The sequence below is a fragment of the Pinus tabuliformis genome, chromosome X (assembly GCF_031772625.1).
Source record: "Pinus tabuliformis cultivar Carrire ecotype Pingquan chromosome X, CPIR1, whole genome shotgun sequence".
Classification (NCBI taxonomy): Eukaryota; Viridiplantae; Streptophyta; class Pinopsida; order Pinales; family Pinaceae; genus Pinus; species Pinus tabuliformis.
In genome coordinates, this window is record NC_142308.1 from 1,294,020,890 (window position 1) to 1,294,040,743 (window position 19,854).

The window sequence follows — 19,854 nt, forward strand, 5'->3', positions numbered from 1 at the left end:
GGAGAAAAGGTTTCTTACCATAAATATTAGCTAAGCCAAGGCACATAAAACCTTCAAGAAAGTCCTTAAGTTGAGGGATGAGAAACTAGGGTTTCTGTTAATTTTAGGTATGTTCTATGCTTAGAGCAATTTATTTCAATTTTCACAGTTAGCTCAATATCATTTCCAGATTAGCAATCACATCAGTATTAAAGTAAATTGCAGATAGAACATAAACATAGATTGCAGAAGACAAGCCAAGACAAGAAGGCACAAGATGTGGCGCTAGCCATGGACAAACCCCAATGTGGAAAAATCCTTGATCAATTCTTCTCATATGTTTTTCAATAGTTCAGCAGAGCGAGAGAGAGATAGTACATTAGAAACCAAAGTCAAACACTTTGACTTATCTAAATAAGAGCATAGATTATCTCTAAGAAGATGATACATGATGTAGCTAGACTCAGTTGAAGACATGCTGCTTCAATTGATTCTCTCAGGTGAAGTCATCGCCCATCATATTGTTGCACCTCGTCATCATGCTGCACCTCACTGTGTTGCACCATGCTGCACCCATCATCACTATGCTGGACCTCATCATCATACTGCTGCGCCTTATGCTACACCTTCTTGTACTGCAACATCTTGTTCTACCTTATCATCTTGCTGCACCCACCAGTGCTGGCTCATCTTGTACCTCATTGCATCCATCATGTTGCATCTCACTGTTGCACAATGATTGTTTGTTGTCCCATGTACCGTGCTCCACCAAGCATCATAGCCTAGCTGTCCCAATGTGTTTGCAGCACCATGCTTGCCACCATGTACTTGTTGCACCTTGTTGTTGTTGTTGCCCTATTGTGCCACAGCTGCACAATGTCATTGATGTCCTATTTGTTAGCATGTCATTGCATTGTCCCATCATTGATGTTGTCTCAACATGCTGTTGTCCCAATTGTAGCACCATGCTATTGTTGCCATGTGTTTGTTGCAAGTTGTTGTTGTTGTCCCATTGTAACCTACAACAACCCAACAAGCATCAAAACAATAGAACAACCATACCTTGCTTATCAACAATTTGTTGACCTCTTGTCCTTGAATTTTGTACCTTCCTCTATAATCTCGGCCCTCTGGTTAGGGTTGACTATAACCACTATTATAGCCCTAAAACTTGGCCGTCTAAGCTTCCAAGACTGCGAGTTTTCTTCCCAAACAAATTCTCTCTACTCGTTGTCCATTACACCACTTACAACCCTCTTGTTTAGGCTTTTGGTCCCTCCAAAAGTGCCTAGACAACCAACGTTTTGTTCTTTCTTTACTCAATCTAGTAGCTAGCCCTCTTGGCCCTAGAACTCGGCCTCCTATAGCAAAATTCCTCGGTCCTTCTTCCAACAAGAACTGGCCTACGTCTAGGGAATTATAGCCATGTGTCTAGGGCATCATAATCCTGCGGCTAGGGCATCATAACCTGCGGCTAGGGCAGTGTATATCTTGTTGAGGTTTCCTCCATAGCTACGTTAAAATGATTGCGTTAAAGGTAAGGTCTCTTCTAGGTTAGCGTATCTACCATAGCTGTGATTTGACTTCCATTAGGGCAGTGTAGAGATCCCTTCCATGGTTGTGATCTGATCTCCATTAGGGCAGCGTTGTGCCTTCTCCTTTTGACTGCTCTTAGGGCTTCATCCTCCTAGATTTCTCTTCCACTAAAACCCAAAACAAGTGGAGATAAATCAAGAGTGAAGTGTGTAGAAATGACTATCAAGTCACCTCCTTTTATACTAAAAGGTTGAGTACATGTGTGGGTTATTTGGTTGTTGGCCGACCTTGACGAATTGTCTTATAACACAAATAAATTCATAACGCCATGAATACTTATCGGAATCGGATGATCTTTAGATCAATCCTACACCTCTCGATAAAAGGGATCCAAGAAAAATATCAGCTACCATAAATAAGATGACCCACATGGAGTTCGACCCTAGTTACCAATTTTAACACTCCCTCTCAACTAGGGAGAACTCCATTTGCTGATCCACCTGCCAGACTGTACTATCTCTACCATCAGTGCCCTGCACTACTCTACTCTGCTGAACCATGAAGAAGAGGAATTGATCAAGAATGTCTCATACCATTCTCTACTGACCTGAAGTCAATTCCATATGAAGAGAGTGTGTCATACCACTCTTATTGATCCCAGATCAGTTCAAAAAGAGAGTGAGTTATGTCACTCTTACTGACCCAGAGTCAGTTTCATTGATCCCAAATCAATATCACAAGAGAGTGTCTCAAACCACTCATATTGATCCCAGATCAGTTTCATTGATCTCAGATCAATAGAGGTCATCCTAGCATAGGGATTACGGTAGATACAATGATGCGCCATCGATAGTACTACTATGGTCCCTAACGCCATTTCCCTGCTCATTGGCCAGATGAGAGGTACTTCCCATGAGTCCCAGACTGCATGGGTAGGATGCCTCGACAAGAGAAACACTCGTCATATCCCTAAGTCGCCACGGGGTATCACAGGGGAAGGCTGAGCCATTCACCCTGTAAACGGCGCACCATTAGGGGAGGGTGAGTCGCCCTATGGTCGCTTGTTGCTCCAAGAAGTACCCCAAGCCCCCCGGAGCTCCCAGAGCTCAATGCATCCATCATGCAGGACACTCATAAGAGGGTCTCTCAACAACTCCAAGTCGTTCAGGAAAGTCACAAATTTGATCTTTTCCCAGGGCTTCAACAAATGGCTGCGACATGTACATCAATCTCAATGTGATGGAGCCACCTCGCTCATCGATGTACCATATTATACTCCTATAGTAATAGGTGTCATATTTCATTATTGACTGGTTGAGCTCTGTAATATGTTCATCCTTTCCTTACTGTAAAGGTTTCCATATTATCAAAAAATAAAAATAAAAAAAATGTAAAGAGGATATACCCTAAAAGAAAAATCACAGAGTAAAAAGAATAAAATGGTCGAAAAAATGAAAAGAAATGAACCCCAAATAAAAAATACCAGGAAAGTGTGCAAGTCCAAATGCCACTACTATTTCATTTTCTGCAAATAAAGCATTGTGTGCAGCTTGTGAACTTTATGCCACAATTGATGAATGGCCAAACAACTTAATCTTGGCCAGTTCATGTTTGAATTTCCTGTTTTAGAGATAGAGAATAAAATTTGGCCAAACTGTTTAATCTTGGCAGATAAGTAGATAGGTAGAGAAGAAAAAGAGCTCAACTGTTTAAACTTAGCCCTTGGAAGAAATAAGTGCAGAATTACGTAGGCTTACCATGAAAAGAAAAGAAAGGTTAGATGAGGGCTTGCCAGCCTAAGTGCACCCAATAAAGAAGGAAAAAATGCTAGCCAAAGTAGGCTGGGTAGGTAGAATGGTGTTGCAGAATGAGACTTGTGATGGATTATGTTTCTAAAAATGTGTTAAATTTCACTTCTATCACAAAGTGCTATGGCAGACATTACTTTTGATGCAACTCAAGCGAGGCAGATTTCTTGACTAAACTCCCCTTCATACTTTTTCCCAATCATTTACTAATTTTCCCCCTCAGGTATTAAGATCTGCTTAATATCACTAAAACCACTCATCTCATTTCATAAACCCCTTTTTACTTCAAAAAGCCTAAGTTTTAATGTGACTTGCGAACATTGGCTTAAGCGCTCAAAATCATTTTTCATATTAACTCTGACTTATTATATAAATCCCATATATTTATTCCCATCCCGTACTATGTAAATATAATACAAAAACCCCAATATTTTAAATATCCCCGCCCTGGTTGAAATATAACCATATATATGTTTGTCAAGGATTAAAGGTTTATCTGAAACCTTTTAATAACCTTCGCGCGCAAACCGTGGGATAATTAACCACCCGGGTTAATTATAACCATGCCTCCCGAACCAGTAGAAATAGCCCTGATATCATTAAATAACATTGTTTATTTGATCGGGCCCGCGCATTAAACTTACGCCATATGCTGTGAGCACCCACCGTCAGATCTGTGCCCCTTCATCCGACGGTCCGCGACCATTTCGCAGCACCCTTCATCGCCGCACGTTAACCCACGGGGAACCGGCGGTTTTGCTGCCGTACCATGCCACGCGTCGCCCATCCAGGGTGCTCGCTCCCTCCCCGCGCGATACCGCCTAGCCCCAAAAGCGATGCGGGCCAAACCACTTACCACCACCCCCCCCCATTGACGTCATCCTGCCACATCACCTTTTGCTAACGTCACTCCCATGTCACCTACCACGACCTCCGTCATGTCGTCTGTCCTGTACTCCCGCTGACGTCATGCTTACATCATCCATCCTTCAAATCGAAAATTGCCGCCAAAGCTTCATTTTGTCCAATAAAAGAGTAAAACATCATTTTTGCTATATTTTTCGCTGCAAGCGGTGCTCTGGGCATAAAAGCGACTGAGTTCGCAGTTCGTTCTCGATCGGCCCCCAACCAGAAAATTTCCAGCAACAAGCTCGCGGCCTCAACCAAGTTGCCATTTTATAGTCTTCTTCCTTTTAAAAAACAGTTCGCACCAACACAGAAGGACTTCCAAACTCGCAGAAGAAAGAAATAGGGATATACAGGGATATTTTGTTACTCTAGCCAGTAGACCTTTAGAAACATGAATGGCCAAGGGAAAGATGATCCGAGGACATGTTAGCAGTTCTATTTTGCCAGACAGCGATGAGCAAGGGTCGGTTCAGCATTAGAGACGATGAAAAACAAGTCAAAGAGTATCAGTTTTAGCATTAAAGTGTATCAGATTAGAATTGAACAATGTCAGAACAGAATTAAAAGCAGCAGAGAAGAATTAAAGAAAGCAGATTAGAATTGAATGTAGCAGTTAAGACAGACAGTCGGCGCAGAGTTACTACAAGACAGCTGCAAGTCGAACCCTAAAGGCCTGCCTCCAACACAACATCAGTTATCTTTCTCTAGTCGCTTCTATGTTACTTGTAAACTATTTCAGGTTAAAAATAGATATTATCTCACAGTTGTTATGAGATATAGGTTGTACATATTTTATTGTATAAATACCCCCTCCATAAGAGTTTTGGAGAGGTTGGGTGTGTGTGAATTTCCTAGGCTTTGCTGTAACTCCGATACTTTGGAATAAAGTGCTGTTAGAATCAACTGTTGTTTGATCTACTGGATGAAGAATTGAAGCAGAGGACTTGTCACAAAATTCTTGAATCAACCTCCGGATCAATAAGTCCTTTATATCTCGTGTTTTACAGTCTTCTGGTTTACTATATCATCTGTGTTTCATAATCTGAATGGTAAAGAAAAAGGTTAATTCAGAATTTGCTTAACTGCATTATGTTTTCAGTGTTTATTATTCTCTGTGTTTTCTTCAGAATTAGCACAAACAGTGAATTCTTAATTGCTCCTGTTTCCTGATTCTCTCATGTCAAGTATTTGCTAAGGAATTCTTAACTGCTCCTTACCAGTAATCATCCATTTTCCCCCTTTCAATATGTTGAAGGATTCTTAACTGCCCTTCACCTATTTGAGCCCATTCCATCTACTTCAATTCTTTTAATTTGTTCCCCGTTTAACTACCTTGCTCTGTGATGCCATCCTCTGTTAGAAGCCAAATCCAGAAAACCATCTCCTTTGACTCCATCATGCCCAATGGACTTAACTATTCTGTTTTACCTCACTGTTCTATTTGAATCTCACCACCCAAACTCAAAACAAAACCCTTGAACTTCATAACTAGCCTAACACCTTTAAAAACAAAGCTAAATCATAAAGAGAGAGCCCTCTCTGGATACAGATTGGCTAGATTCTGTCTCTAAAAGATTGTTCTGTGGTTACCTCGGGCATATTCCCCTTCTTACAACTTTTGGGAACAACCTAAGTGATAACATCATTGGTGACTCCACTGGGGACCTGAATAATTGTTTGTTACTACTGTTTTCTGTATAAGCTACAGATGGAGCCTGAAATTACCCAGGTAGCCTTTGAAATGCTTTTTCTTTGCAATTGCAGAAGTAAATGAATGCTGCTTCAGTCTATTTCCGGTCTAGTTTATGTATTAAATTGTTGGTTTCAAATAACTGATCAATTCCTCTTTTCAAAAGTCTTCAGGAAAGTTCAAAATTCCCACATCTAAAAAAAACCTCCTAGAAGAGACTGTTGAAAGTTGTATTATCAAAATATATTCCAAGAAAAAACCAAAAACATACCTAGAAACTGGCTTCAAAAAAGATTTGTTACACCAGATCAAATCCTGATCCTAATCCTCCACCTGTGTTTGATTCCTAGGATTCGTAGAAGCCAAGACAACCAAGAAAATTCTGCTAGTTCACACCTCGACAAAAATCTGCAGAACTCCATTTAATCTGAGCTTACCTCTAAAAAAACACCAAACCTTTCTGTGATTACTGCAGCGTCTCCGAGTTCGCCCTCACCACCTCAAGCTACCTTTTCCACTCCTCCATCTACAGCACGCATTCCCACTGTTATTTCTACTCCTCTAGTTGTCACATCTGTTTTTGCAACCATGGCAGACCGATATACTCCCCTAAACTTACCTGCTAATTCAGGGGCTATGCCCCAAGACTATCAAAGTAAAATCACCTATTTTGACAATACTGGCACTTACACAACTCAACAACACACCAAGAAAATAACCGACTATTTTGAAAACTATGAGATTGATGATGATGATGTCAGAATGAAAGTATTTGTTCAAAGTTTAACTAGAGATGTTAGAACCTGGTTTAGAGCCTTCCCTACAAACAGCATCAATGACCCACAAGCTCTTTATCAGACCTTCTTGAACAGATAGGAAAAGAAGAAAGATCCTCTCCACATTTTATCAGAATACGAGAACCTAAGAAGAGGCACACAAGAGAGTATCCAAGATTACTGTGCCAGATTCAATAATGTCTATAATGCTATTCCTCAAAATCTTAGACCTCCTCCAGATTTGGCCTTGATCAAATTCCCTGATGCATTTGATTCTGATATGGCATACCAACTTAGGGAAAGAGCTCCTCGAAACTTAGAAGAAATGCAGAGTATAGCTGTCAGTGTTGAGGCCAACCTGATATCTAAACGATCTAGAGCCAGAGCTGAAAGGAGAACACCTTTCAAAGAAGAACCGTCTGCCTTTGAACAGAAATTAGATGTTATCATTAAAGGAATGGACAGACTTGGAGATAGAGTGGAAACAATTGAGAGAAAATCTCCTTGGGATGGTCAACCAAGCAATACTAGGAGAAATCCAAATTTTAGGAAGAACCAAAATCCTAACACTGGAAAGATAGGGCCTGACCAAAATATTAGGCCCCCATTTCAAGAAAATTACGCTGAAGCCTCAACTTCTATGGAACCAACAAAAGACACTCAAATTAGTTTGATGGGACTCAACAATGAACGAGAAGTTTTCTTGACCCAAGAGGATCAAGAAGCTCACATTGTGAAACAATTCCAAACTCAGTCAGATGAATCATTTGACTTTAGGGAGGGATATGATATAGCCATTTATGAAGTCCACAAACAATACAATCCGAGGAGCAGAAGGATAGATGTCCCTGAAACAAGCAAACAGAAAGATACCAAGCAGCCCAACAAAGGTAAGGTTAGTAACCCCCTTGTACATATTCATTTTAAAACAGATCCTAGCCCAAATAATCCAATTGTTGAAGATGTATCAGAAAATCAGTCACCTAATAGACAACCTTCCATTACTATTCATGCTAAAGAAAAAATTTCAGCCCATGATCCCAGTCCTGAAGAAGAGAAAATTGCAGAAAATTTAGCTGTCTGAATTACAAAAACTCAGACCAAAAAACCTTTCAATTTTGAGACAGAAGTAGGAAAACTAAAGATAGTTATTCCCTTATCAGAATTAGCTAAACATGATGTCTACAGAAGTCAAATCAGCAGATCACTCAAAATTTCTGTGAACGAAGATTCAGTAAACGTTTTTGATGACCAGCCTGAACTGATATTTGGCCCTGAAATAAATGGAAAAACAGCAGAGGGAGAAGTTCCTCCTTTCTATGTGGGTTTAAACATACATGATAAAATACTCCATAATGCCATGTTTGATTCTGGTGCTTCTCATAACTTAATGCCTAAATCTGTAATGGAGAACCTTGACCTTAATATCACCACGCTATATAAAGATCTTTTTTCTTTTGATTCAAGTCAGGTCAAATGTTTGGATTTAATCAAAGACTTATGTGTGTCACTAGTCCAATATCCTGCGAAAACCATCTTAATGGACATAGTAGTAGCTAATATTCCTCCAAAGTATGGTATGTTATTGTCTAGATCTTGGGGTGCAAAACTTCAAGGATCTCTATAGTTAGACATGTCGTACGCTACTATTTCAGTGTTTGGTCAACCAAAGAGACTATACAGAGAAACCTTAATGAAGTATGTAGTAAGTAGTCAAGAGAAACCTCAAAATTTCCCTATCTACTCAATGCATTCAGATATGGATTCTTTTGTCCTTTACAATACTGAAATTAATCCCTCACATAAAATGAAAGCTTTAGCAGATGAAACGGAAGAAACATCCAATGAAAGGTCAAGTGTCCGAAACCAAGAAATTTTTTAAAGTCATGAAATATCAGATAAACCAGAAGAAACTGAAAAACCAGATCTCCCTGCTAAACAGATCCCTGAAACACCAGATGTTAAGTATAAACATGAAATCCTGTGGTACTTAGAATTTGACGGTTCTGTGAACAAATTAGGAGCAAGGGCAGGAGTCTGGGTGCACAATCTTGAAAACAATCATGCTGAAGGCCATGCCTACAGATTAAATTTTAGATGCACTAATAATATGGCTGAATATGAAGCTCCGTTGCTAGATTTTAAACTGGTCAAGAAATTGGGAGCAACTAGAGTGTCAGTCCTAGGAGATTCTGATTTAATTATTCAACAAATAAAAAAGAAGTTCTTGACAAATGATCCCAGATTGAGAGAGTACAGAGGAACAGCCACAGAGATCCTCAATACATTTCTAGAAACTCAGCTTGCCAAAGTCCCGAGAAAACACAACTTGCAAGCTCATAGCCTAGCAATGTTTGTTGACACCTGCAAATTACCATTTGAAACAAATCATCAATTCACAGCTGAAATTAGACACAGGCCAACCATACCTAACAATGTAAAGAACTGGCAAGTTTTTGACAGTGATAAACAGATCAACAATTTTTTGACCCTAGAAGAGGTATTTGCCAGCACTAACGTAGATAGAGATACAGTTAGTGAGTTTGACCCAACAAATCAAATGGAAACAGACATTTCAGCAAAAAATGCAACTCAAATGCTTCATCCAACAAAATTTACCAAAGAGGAAATACAAGATCTGAAAGAAACAGACGTTGATGAGATTATTGAAGGAGAATCTGAAATTATCAATTTGAAAGACAATCATTTGCCCAAGGGATTAACTCCTTTGGAAGATCTCTTTGATTTTAACGATATTCCAAAGAAACCTCAAATGGAACCTCCAAAAGCAGACATTGAAGACTACAACATAGGAACTGAAGAAAATCTGCAAATGATAAAATTGTCCAAATCTTTGCCCCCTGATAAAAAACTGAAGTATGTTGAATTTATCAAAGAATTCCAAGATGTTTTTGCCTAAAGCTATCAAGACCTGAAATCTTATGACACCTCTGTAATTCAGCGTACAATACCCCTCAAAGAAAATCAAAAACCATTCAAACAAAAGCTCAGAAGAATCAACCCTGTACTGCTTCCTTTAATAGAAAAAGAAATCAAACGAATGCATGATGCAGGGATAATTGCACCAATCAGATTTTCAGAGTGGGTATCTAATTTAGTGCCTACCAGAAAGAAAACAGGAGAAATCAGATTATGTGTTGACTTGAGGAATATAAACAAGGTTTCTTTGAAGGACAACTACCCTTTACCTAAGATGGATCATATTTTACAAAGAGTAGTAGGAGCCTCCAGGATTTCACTTTTGGATGGGTTTTCAAGTTTTAATCAAATTCTAGTTTATCCCGATGACCAAGAAAAGATTGCGTTTACGACACCATGGTGTACATTCAAATATGTCAAAATGCCATTCAGACTTAAGAATGCATGGGCAACCTTTCAGCGAGCAATGGACATAGCTTTTGCCAAAGAGATTCACGATTTCCTGGTTGTTTATCTAGATGACTTCACTATGTTTTCTAGGTCAAATCAGCAACATTTAGATCATTTGAGACAAGTATTTTTAAAGTGCAGAGAGTATGGTATTTCATTAAGTCCTAAAAAATCTCTGTTTGGTCTAGAAGAAGGCAAACTGTTAAGGCCATATCATCTCCAAAGATGGCATCAGAGTTGATCATGTTAGGATAGAAGCTATTCTGCAAATACCCCACCCCAGAAATGTCAAGGAACTTCAAGCTTTCTTAGGAAAGATTAACTTTTTGAGAAGATTCATACCTAATTTCGCTGAATTAATTAGATTGCTGAATAACATGTTAAAAAATGATTCAAAGGTTAAATGTACAGAAGAAGCCAAGCAAGCATTTGAAGAAATTAAAATGCCTTTGACCAAAACACCAGTCCTTACAAGTCCAAAGTTTGACAGAGACTTCATAATTTTCTCATTTGCATCAGAACACACCATAGCAGCTGTTTTACTGCAAAAAGATGACCAAGGATGTGAAAAACCCTTAGCCTTTTTTAGTAAAACACTTAGAGATGCACCTCTGAATTACAAAATCATGGAAAAACAAGCTTTTGCATTGGTGAAAGCCATTCATTCAGAGTCTACATACTGTACTCACATGTAATAGCTTATGTGCCAAATGTTGTTATTAAAGACATCCTGACTCAGGATGGAATTGAAGGCAAACGAGGTAAATAGATAGCTAAAATACTGGAGTATGACATTGAAATAAAACCCACAAAGCTGATAAAAGGACAGGGATTGGCTAAACTCATGACTGAAACAAACTTTCAAGCCCTGGACATCAATGAACTGGATAATGAACATGAGATGGCGACTCCACAAATCAGCCAGACCTTCTTAGAATCACCTTGGTATGCTGATATAATTCATGTATTATTAAACCTCCAGGCTCCTACAGGATTATCCAGAACAAAGAAAAGGTTTTTAAAGATGAAAGCTTCAAAATTATATATTTTAGAAAATGCTCTTTTTTGGAAAAATCATGAATGTATTCTATTAAATTGTTTGATAAAAGAAGAAGCTGACAAAGTTCTTGAATAATTTCATGCAGGGGACTGCAGTGGACACCTTTACTGGAAATCAATTGCAGACAAAATTCTAAGGGATGGATTTTACTGGCCAACGTTGTTCGTTGATGTAAACAAGTTTGTCACTGCTTGCCACAAATGTCAAATTTTTGAAGGCAAAAGGAAACTGTTGCCCTTACCCTTGAGACCAATTTCCACTGAAAAACCATTTCAACAATGGGGTTTAGACTTCATTGGAGAAATATACCCTTTCTCTTCTAGCCAACATAAATGGATTCTTACTGCCACAAACTATTTCACCAAATGGATAGAAGCCATTCCTTCTAGACAAGCCAATGATACAGTGATCATAGGATTTTTAGAGACCAATATCTTGTCTAGATTTGGTTGTCCTGAAAAGATCATAACTGACAATGCTGCTGCCTTCAAATCCAAGAAACTGATAAATTTCTGCAGCAAATACCATATCAATTTAGGCCATTCCACAGCCTATTGCCCTCAAGGTAATGGTCTTGCTGAATCCTCCAATAAAACTCTGATCAACATTATTAAGAAACTGTTGGAAGAGAACAAGAAGAACTGGGACAAGAAACTTACAAATGCACTATGGGCAAACAGACTTACTACGAAAAGATCTATTGGAACCAGCCCTTATGAGCTAGTTTATGGCATGGAGGTTGTGTTTCCTTCATCTTTAGGAGTTCCTATGGTGAAATTGCTGCAAGAAGCTCAGGTGGAATCAAATAACATTCAAAGAAGAATAAATCAGACCATCCATTTGCAGCAGACCAGAAAAGAAGTGCACCGAAGATCCCAAGTATTACAGGGAAAACTCAAGAAAATATTTGATAAAAGGGCCAAAGCAAAAAACTTCTACATTGGAAACAAAGTTCTAAGGTGGGATTCCAGAAGAGAAGACAAAGGGCCATATATCATCCATGCATTGCAAGTGAACAATACTTACTTTCTGAAGAGCCTGGATGGTACAGAAAGAGAAGATGGACCAGTGAATGGTCGGATGCTGAAACATTACTTTGATCCAGTTTTTTGATAAATTTTGACTCTAACATGGACATACTATATCCTTGATAATGTCACAGTTTGTTGGATAGTAACTTGCTGCAGTTGAAGCCCGAAGAGAAGGCCCTAAGCTTCATAAGTGTGTTGTCATACATGTAATAAAGCAACCAGCGAAGGAAGATTTCAGAATATAGCCTAACTTATGAAGGCCATCTGACCTGTTATTCTTGACTTTCCACCAGGGAAAGCCATCCCCAAGTGGAGCCAGTGTTATACTCCTATAGTAATAGGTGTCATATTTCATGATTGACTGGTTGAGCTCTGTAATATGTTCATCCTTTCTTTGCTGTAAAGGTTTCCATATTATCAAAAAATAAAAATAAAAATTAAAAAAATGTAAAAAGGGTATACCCTAAAAAAAAAATCAAGGGGTAAAAAGAATAAAATGGTCCAAAAAATGAGAAGAAATGAACCCCAAATAAAAAAGACCAGGAAAGTGTGCAAGTCCAAATGCCACTACTATTTCATTTTCTGCAAATAAAGCATTGTGTGCAGCTTGTGAACTTTATGCCACAATTGATGAATGGCCAAACAGCTTAATCTTGGCCAATTCATGTTTGAATTTCATGTTTTAGAGATAGAGAATAAAATCTAGCCAAAGTGTTTAATCTTGGCAGATAAGTAGATAGGTAGAGAAGAAAAGGAGCTTAACTGTTTAAACTGAGCCCTTGGAAGAAATAAGTGCAGACTTAGGTAAGCTTACCATGAAAAAAAAGAAAGATTAGATGAGGGTTTGCCAGTCTAAGTGCACCCAATAAAGAAGGAAAAAATGTTAAGCAAAGTAGGCTGGGTAGGTAGAATGGTGTTTCAGAATGAGACTTGTGATGGATTATGTTTCTAAAAATGTGTTAAATTTCACTTCTATCACAAAGTGCTATGGCAAACATTACTTTTGATGCAACTCAAGCGAGGCAGATTTCTTGATTAAACTCCCCTTCATATTTTTTCTCAATCATTTACTAATTTTCCCCCTCCGGTATTAAGCTCTGCTTAATATCACTAAAACCACTCATCTCATTTCATAAACCCCTTTTTACTTCAAAAAGCCTAAGTTTTAATGTGACTTGCGAACATTGGCTTAAGCGCTCAAAATCATTTTTCATATTAACTCTAACTTATTATATAAATCCCATATATTTATTCCCATCCCATACTATGTAAATAAAATACAAAAACCCCAATATTTTAAATATCCCCGCCCTGATTGAAATATAACCATATATATGTTTGTCAGGGATTAAAGGTTTATCTGAAACCTTTTAATAACCTCCGCGTGCAAACTGTGGGATAATTAACCACCCAGGTTAATTATAACCAAGCCTCCAGAACCAATAGAAATAGCCCCGATATCATTAAAAAACATTGTTTATTTGATCGGGCCCGCGCATTAAACTTCCGCCATATGCTGTGATCACCCACCGTCAGATCTGTGCCCGTTCATCCGACGGTCCGCGATCATTTCGCACCACCCTTCATCGCCGCACATTAACCCGCAGGGAACCGATGGTTTTGCCGCCCGTACCATGCCACGCGTCGCCCATCCGGGGTGCTCACTCCCTCCCCACCCGATACCGCCTAGCCCCAAAAGCGGTGCGGGCCAAACCGCTTACCACCACCCCCCCATTGACGTCATCTTGCCACATCACCTTCTGCTGACGTCACTCCCATGTCACCTGCCACGACCTCCGCCACGTATTCTGTCCCGTACTCCTGCTGACGTCATGCTTACGTCATCCATCCTTCAAATCGAAAATTGTCGCCAAAGCTTCATTTTGTCCAATAAAAGAGTAAAACATCATTTTTGCTATATTTTTCGCTGCAAGCAGCGCTCCGGGCGTAAAAGCGACTGAGTTCACAGTTCATTCTCGACCGACCCTCGACCAGAAAAGTTCCAGCAACGAGCTCGCGGCCTCAACCAAGTTGCCATTTTATAGTCTTCTTCCTTTTAAAAAACAGTTCAAACCAACACAGAAGGACTTCCAAACTCGTAGAAGAAAGAAACGGGGATATACAGGGATATTTTGTTACTCTAGCCAGCAGACCTTTAGAAACATGAAATGGCCAAGGGAAAGATGATCCGAGGACACGTTAGCAGTTCTATTTTGCCAGACAGCGATGAGCAAAGGTCGGTTCAGCGTTAAAGACGATGAAAAATGAGTCAAAGAGTATCAGTTTTAGCATTAAAGTGTATCAAATCAGAATTGAAGAATGTCAGAACAGAATTAAAAGCAGCAGAGAAGAATTAAAGAAAGCAGATCAGAATTTAATGTAGCAGTTAAGACAGACAGTGAGCGTAGAGTTACTACAAGACAGCTGCAAGCCGAACCCTAAAGGCCTGCCTCCAGCACAACATCAATTATCTTTCTCTAGCTGCCTCTATGTTACTTGTAAACTATTTCAGGTTAAACATATATATTATCTCATAGCTGTTATGAGATATAGGTTGTACATATTTTATTGTATAAATACCCCATCCATAAGAGTTTTGGAGAGGTTGGGTGTGTGTGAATTTCTTAGACTTTGCTATAACTCTGATACTTTGGAATAAAGCGCTGTTATAATCAACTGTTGTTTGATCTACTAGATGAAGAATTGAAGCAGAGGACTTGTCACAGAATTCTTGAATCAACCTCCGGATCAATAAGTCCCTTATATCTTGTGTTTTACAGTTTTCTGGTTTACTATATCATCTGTGTTTCATAATCTGAATGGTAAAGAAAAAAGTTAATTCAGAATTTGCTTAACTGCACTCTGTTTTCAGTCTTTATTATTCTCTATGTTTTCTTCAGAATTAGCATAAACAGTGAATTTTTAATTGCTCCTGTTTCTTGATTCTCTCATGTCGAGTATTTGCTAAGGAATTCTTAACTGCTCCTTACCAGTGATCATCCATTTTCCCCCTTTCAATATGTTGAAGGATTCTTAACTGCCCTTTATCTATTTGAGCCCATTCCATCTGCTTCAATTCTTTTAATTTGTTCCTGTTTGACTACCTTGCTCTGTGATGCCATCCTCTGTTAGAAATCAAATCCAGAAAATCATCTCCTTTGACTCCATCATGCCCAATGGACTGAACTATTCTGTTTTACCTTACTGTTCTATTTGAATCTCACCACCCAAACTCAAAACAAAACTCTTGAACTTCATAACTAGCTTAACACCTTTAAAAACAAAGCTAAATCATGAAGAGAGAGCCCTCTATGGATACAGATTGGCTAGATTCTATATCTAAAAGATTGGTCTGTGGTTACCTCGGGCGTATTCCCTTTCTTACAACTTTAGGGAACTTCCTGAGTGATAACATACCATATCCCAAATAAGGTAGTATATGATGTCTATGTGCTGGAGCAATCATAGAATACGGGATTCCTCAACAATCGAATCCCCCCCGGTTGACACAGAAGATCACGGTGGTATCTGTCATGTGTACAAACAACTCACTGAAGAGCTTCCGCAACCAGACAGCTTCACGTGAGGTCATACTCGTAGCTATGTATTCGGTCTCAGCGGTGCTCAAAGCAACTGTCTTCTGCTTCCTGCTCATCCAAGATATCGAGCAAAACCCAAAGAGAATAAACACACAGAAGTGCTCTTGAGATCCTCCACACTGCCTGCCCAGTCAACATTAGAATAATCATGCAACTTCATATTTCCGACAATGTATCTCAATCCATGAGAGATTGTTCCCTGAAGATATATGAGAAGATTTTTGTCACCAATCTAGTGAGGCTCAACCAAAATATGAGCCCAACATACTAACTGCAAAACATGTATCTGGACGGAAGTTCACCAAGAACATTAATGCGAATGAGTTTATGAAACTTAGAGGCATTTCCCAAATTTGGTTCGACTTCACTACCACATAACTTCTGAAAGTTAAGCTCCATCGAGGTAGTCACGGGCATGTAGTTTACCATTCCAATTCCGGAATCCAACTCCCTCTTACTTTTGCAAATGAGAGGGTCTGTAGCTGTCAGAAAGAGGTCGTCCCCAAAAGGGGTCGGTATGAGAGGTCTATCATCCACAACCTTCGAGCAAAGGTTTGGATCGGCTTCACTCTTGGTGAATCTCAACTTCATCAAACAACTATCAATCCTCTCATACTAAGCCCGTGGTGTTTTTCTTCAAGACATAAAGGGATTTCTTCCACCTGCATACATGAGATTCCCGATCATGAATCTCAAACCCCTCGAGTTGTTCCAAACCTGTGGACCTGCTATATGAGGGTAATGGTCCCCTTGTAAGATTTTCCTTCGATACATTTCAGACATGTACTTTCATGCTCTTTTTGAATTCAGGCATCCCTGTCACCATCTAACTCACATCGGGTAAAGTCCTATAATAAGTAGACCTCTGGTGCTATATATGAGATATGTCAATTGACATGATCCCCAATGGACCATCCTGCAACTTGATACAAATTGCCAACCCTGAACCCATGAGTAAGAGCATCTTTGAACATTCTATTTTCAAACAAATACCATTCCATCGATGAATGCCACCCAGAAACCTTTGATTTCCATTGCTGGAATGGACATCAGATTCTTCTTGCGATCAGGTACACAAAAGAGATTCTTGTAAATGAATCGAGTTACCCTCATTCAATTGAGGGGTAACATTCCCTACACCCATTCCGGGATAGGTGGCATTGACTCCAAGTATAATCCCATGATTGTTTCCATCTCTACCAAATTAGAGAGAGCACCCTTCTATCGGATGAAGTGCCTTAAAGCACTACAATCAATAAGCCAGATTCCCAAAGAGTCTGAAGGAAAGGGCCAATACAAGATAATGCTTCTTTATCTTAGCAGAAACAATATTTGATTCTTCATACCTAGAGTTCCTTGCTTTCTTTGAAGATTCGACTATTTCCTTGATGACCTGCATTACCTATCATTCCTCTGATCATTGAAAATGTCCCTGGAATGATTATTATCATCATCAAGTGATGTTTCCCTACCTCAAACACTCCTTTGCATAATGGTCGGACTTATTACAAATAGGGCATCTGTCTTTCCTTCCAACCTGAGATCCGAACTTCCCATTGAAGTGATCTTAAGGTAGGCCATCAGAAGCTTCCTCTGCGCCATTCTGATATTATTCTCTGCTTCGACTTCACCCTAGGTGAATTTGAAGGGGGGTGAGGAACCTATTGAGCCTTTTGTCCTTTCCCAACTATCTTCGGTGATTGCTCTTTCACTGTTGCTTGGGTTTTGTCTTCACCTCAGCTCTGATAACACGTCAATTTTAGGTATGTTCAATGCTTAGGGCAATTTCTTTCAATTTTCACAGTTAGCTCAATATCATTTCCATACTAGCAATCACATCAGTATTAAAGTAAATTTCAGATAGAACATAAACATAGATTACATAGATTGCAGAAGACAAGCCAAGACAAGAGGACACAAGATGTGGCGCTAGCCAGGGACAAACCCCAAGGTGGGGAAACGTTGGGTCAATTCTTCTTATATGTTCTTCAATAGTTCAGCAAAGAGAGAGAGAGAGAGAGATAGTACATTTACAACCGAAGTCAAACACTTTGACTTATCTAAATAAGAGCATAGATCATCTCTAAGAAGATGATAGATGATGTAGCTGAACTCACTTGAAGACATGTTGCTTCAACTGATTCTCTCTGGTGACTTCATCACCCATCATAATGATGCACCTCGTCATCATGTTGCACCTCACTGTGCTGCACCATGCTACACCCATCATCACTATGCTGGACCTCATCATCATACTGTTGCGCCTTATGCTGCACCTTCCTGTACTACAACATCTTGTTGTACCTTATCATCTTGCTGCACCCACCAGTGCTGCCTCATCCTGTACCTCACCGTACCCATCATGTTGCATCTCATTGTTGCACAATGATTTCTTGTTGTCCCATGTACCATGCTCCACCAAGCATCATAGCCTAGCTGTCCCAATGTGTTTACAGCACCATGCTTGCCACCATGTACTTGCTGCACCTTGTTGTTGTTGTTGTCCCATTGTGCCACTGCTGCACAATGTCATTGTTGTCCTATTTGTTAGCATGTCATTGTGTCCCATCATTGTTGCTGTCCCAACATGTTGTTGTCCCATTGAACATTGTTGTACCATGCTATTGTCCCAATTGTAGCACCATGCTATTGCTGCCATGTGTTTGTTGCAAGTTGTTGTTGATGTCCCATTATAACCTACAACAAACCTACATGCATCAAAACAATAGAACAGCCATACCTTGCTTATCAACAATCTGTTGTCCTCCTTGTCCTTGAATTCTATACCTTCCTTTGTAATCTCGGCCCTCTGGTTAGGGCTGACTGTAACCACTATTACAGCCCTAAAACTTGGCCGTCTAAGCTTCCAGGACTGCGGATTTTCTTCCCAAACAAATCCTCCCTACTCGTTGTCCATTACACCACTTACAACCCTCCTGTTTAGGCTTTCGGTCCCTCCAAAAGTGCCCAGACAACTAGCGTTTTGTTCCTTCTTTACTCGGTCTAGTAGCTAGCCCTCTTGGCCCTAGAACTTGGCCTCCTATAGCAGAATTCCTCGGTCCTTCTTCCAGCAAGAACTGGCCTGCGTCTAGGGCATCGTAGGCCTGCGTCTAGGGCATCATAGACCTGCGGCTAGGGCAGCATATATCTTGTTGAGGTTTCCTCCATAGTTGCGTTAAAATGACTGTGTTAAAGGTAAGGTCTCTTCTAGGTTAGCGTATCTACCATAGTTGTGATTTGACTTCCATTAGGGCAGCGTAGAGATCCCTTCCATGGCTATGATCTGATCTCCGTCAGGGCAACGTAGGGCCTTCTCCTTTTGACTGCTCCTAGGGCTTCATCCTCCTAGATTTCTCTTCCACTAAAACCCAAAACAAGTGGAGAGAAATCAAGAGTGAAGTGTGTAGAAATGACTATCAAGTCACCTCCTTTTATACTAAAAGGTTGAGCACATGTGTGGGTTATTTGGTTGTTGGCTGACCTTGAGGAATTGTCTTATAACACAAATAAATTCATAACTCCATGAATACTTATCGGAATCGGATGATCTTTTGATCAATCCTACACCTCTCAATGAGAGGGATCCAAGAAAAATACCAGCTACCATAAATAAGATGACCCACGTGGAGTTTGGCCCTAGTTGCCAATTTTAACAGTTTCCCTCTCAAAGCAAACACCTAGGGAAAGAGAATTTATGGATGAAATTGAAGTGGATGGCCACCAAATTGATAGGTTTTGTGGAAAACCCTTTCTACTTGATGTTTAGGCTCTCCAACCACCAAAATAGCTCTTCCCTAGAATTTCGCCTTATGTCCTAGTTTCTAGCCCTAGCCTTGAAGGACTGAATTTAGTAGAGAGAAAAGATAGATAAGATATGAGATTGATCACCAACAAATTGGATTAATGCCTTGTCCTTTGGGCATATGGAGTCAAAGATGATTTAGGTTAGCTAAACTTCTTTTCAAGAAGGCCAAAATTTGATGCCCTAGCAAGCAAATTTCAAGCATTTACCCACTCAATGAAAAATAGATTTGTACAGGAAAGCTACCATGAGTTCACCACTAGGACTATTTAAT

At 39.7% G+C, this 19,854-nt stretch overlaps 1 protein-coding gene across 4 annotated transcripts in view; it reads right to left on the minus strand.

The window, feature by feature from the left end:
- Positions 1-19,854, minus strand: part of LOC149144777 (uncharacterized) — a 375,115-nt gene that overhangs the window by 102,227 nt on the left and 253,034 nt on the right. Inside the window, exon 6 of one of the 4 annotated variants that reach the window (XM_089449646.1) lies at positions 8,544-9,062. The exons of the other annotated variants lie outside the window; for them this stretch is intronic. The gene's annotated coding sequence lies outside the window, so the exon portion shown is untranslated. Of the gene's footprint in view, positions 1-8,543; positions 9,063-19,854 lie in introns of those variants that run through there. 4 annotated transcript variants of the gene reach the window in all.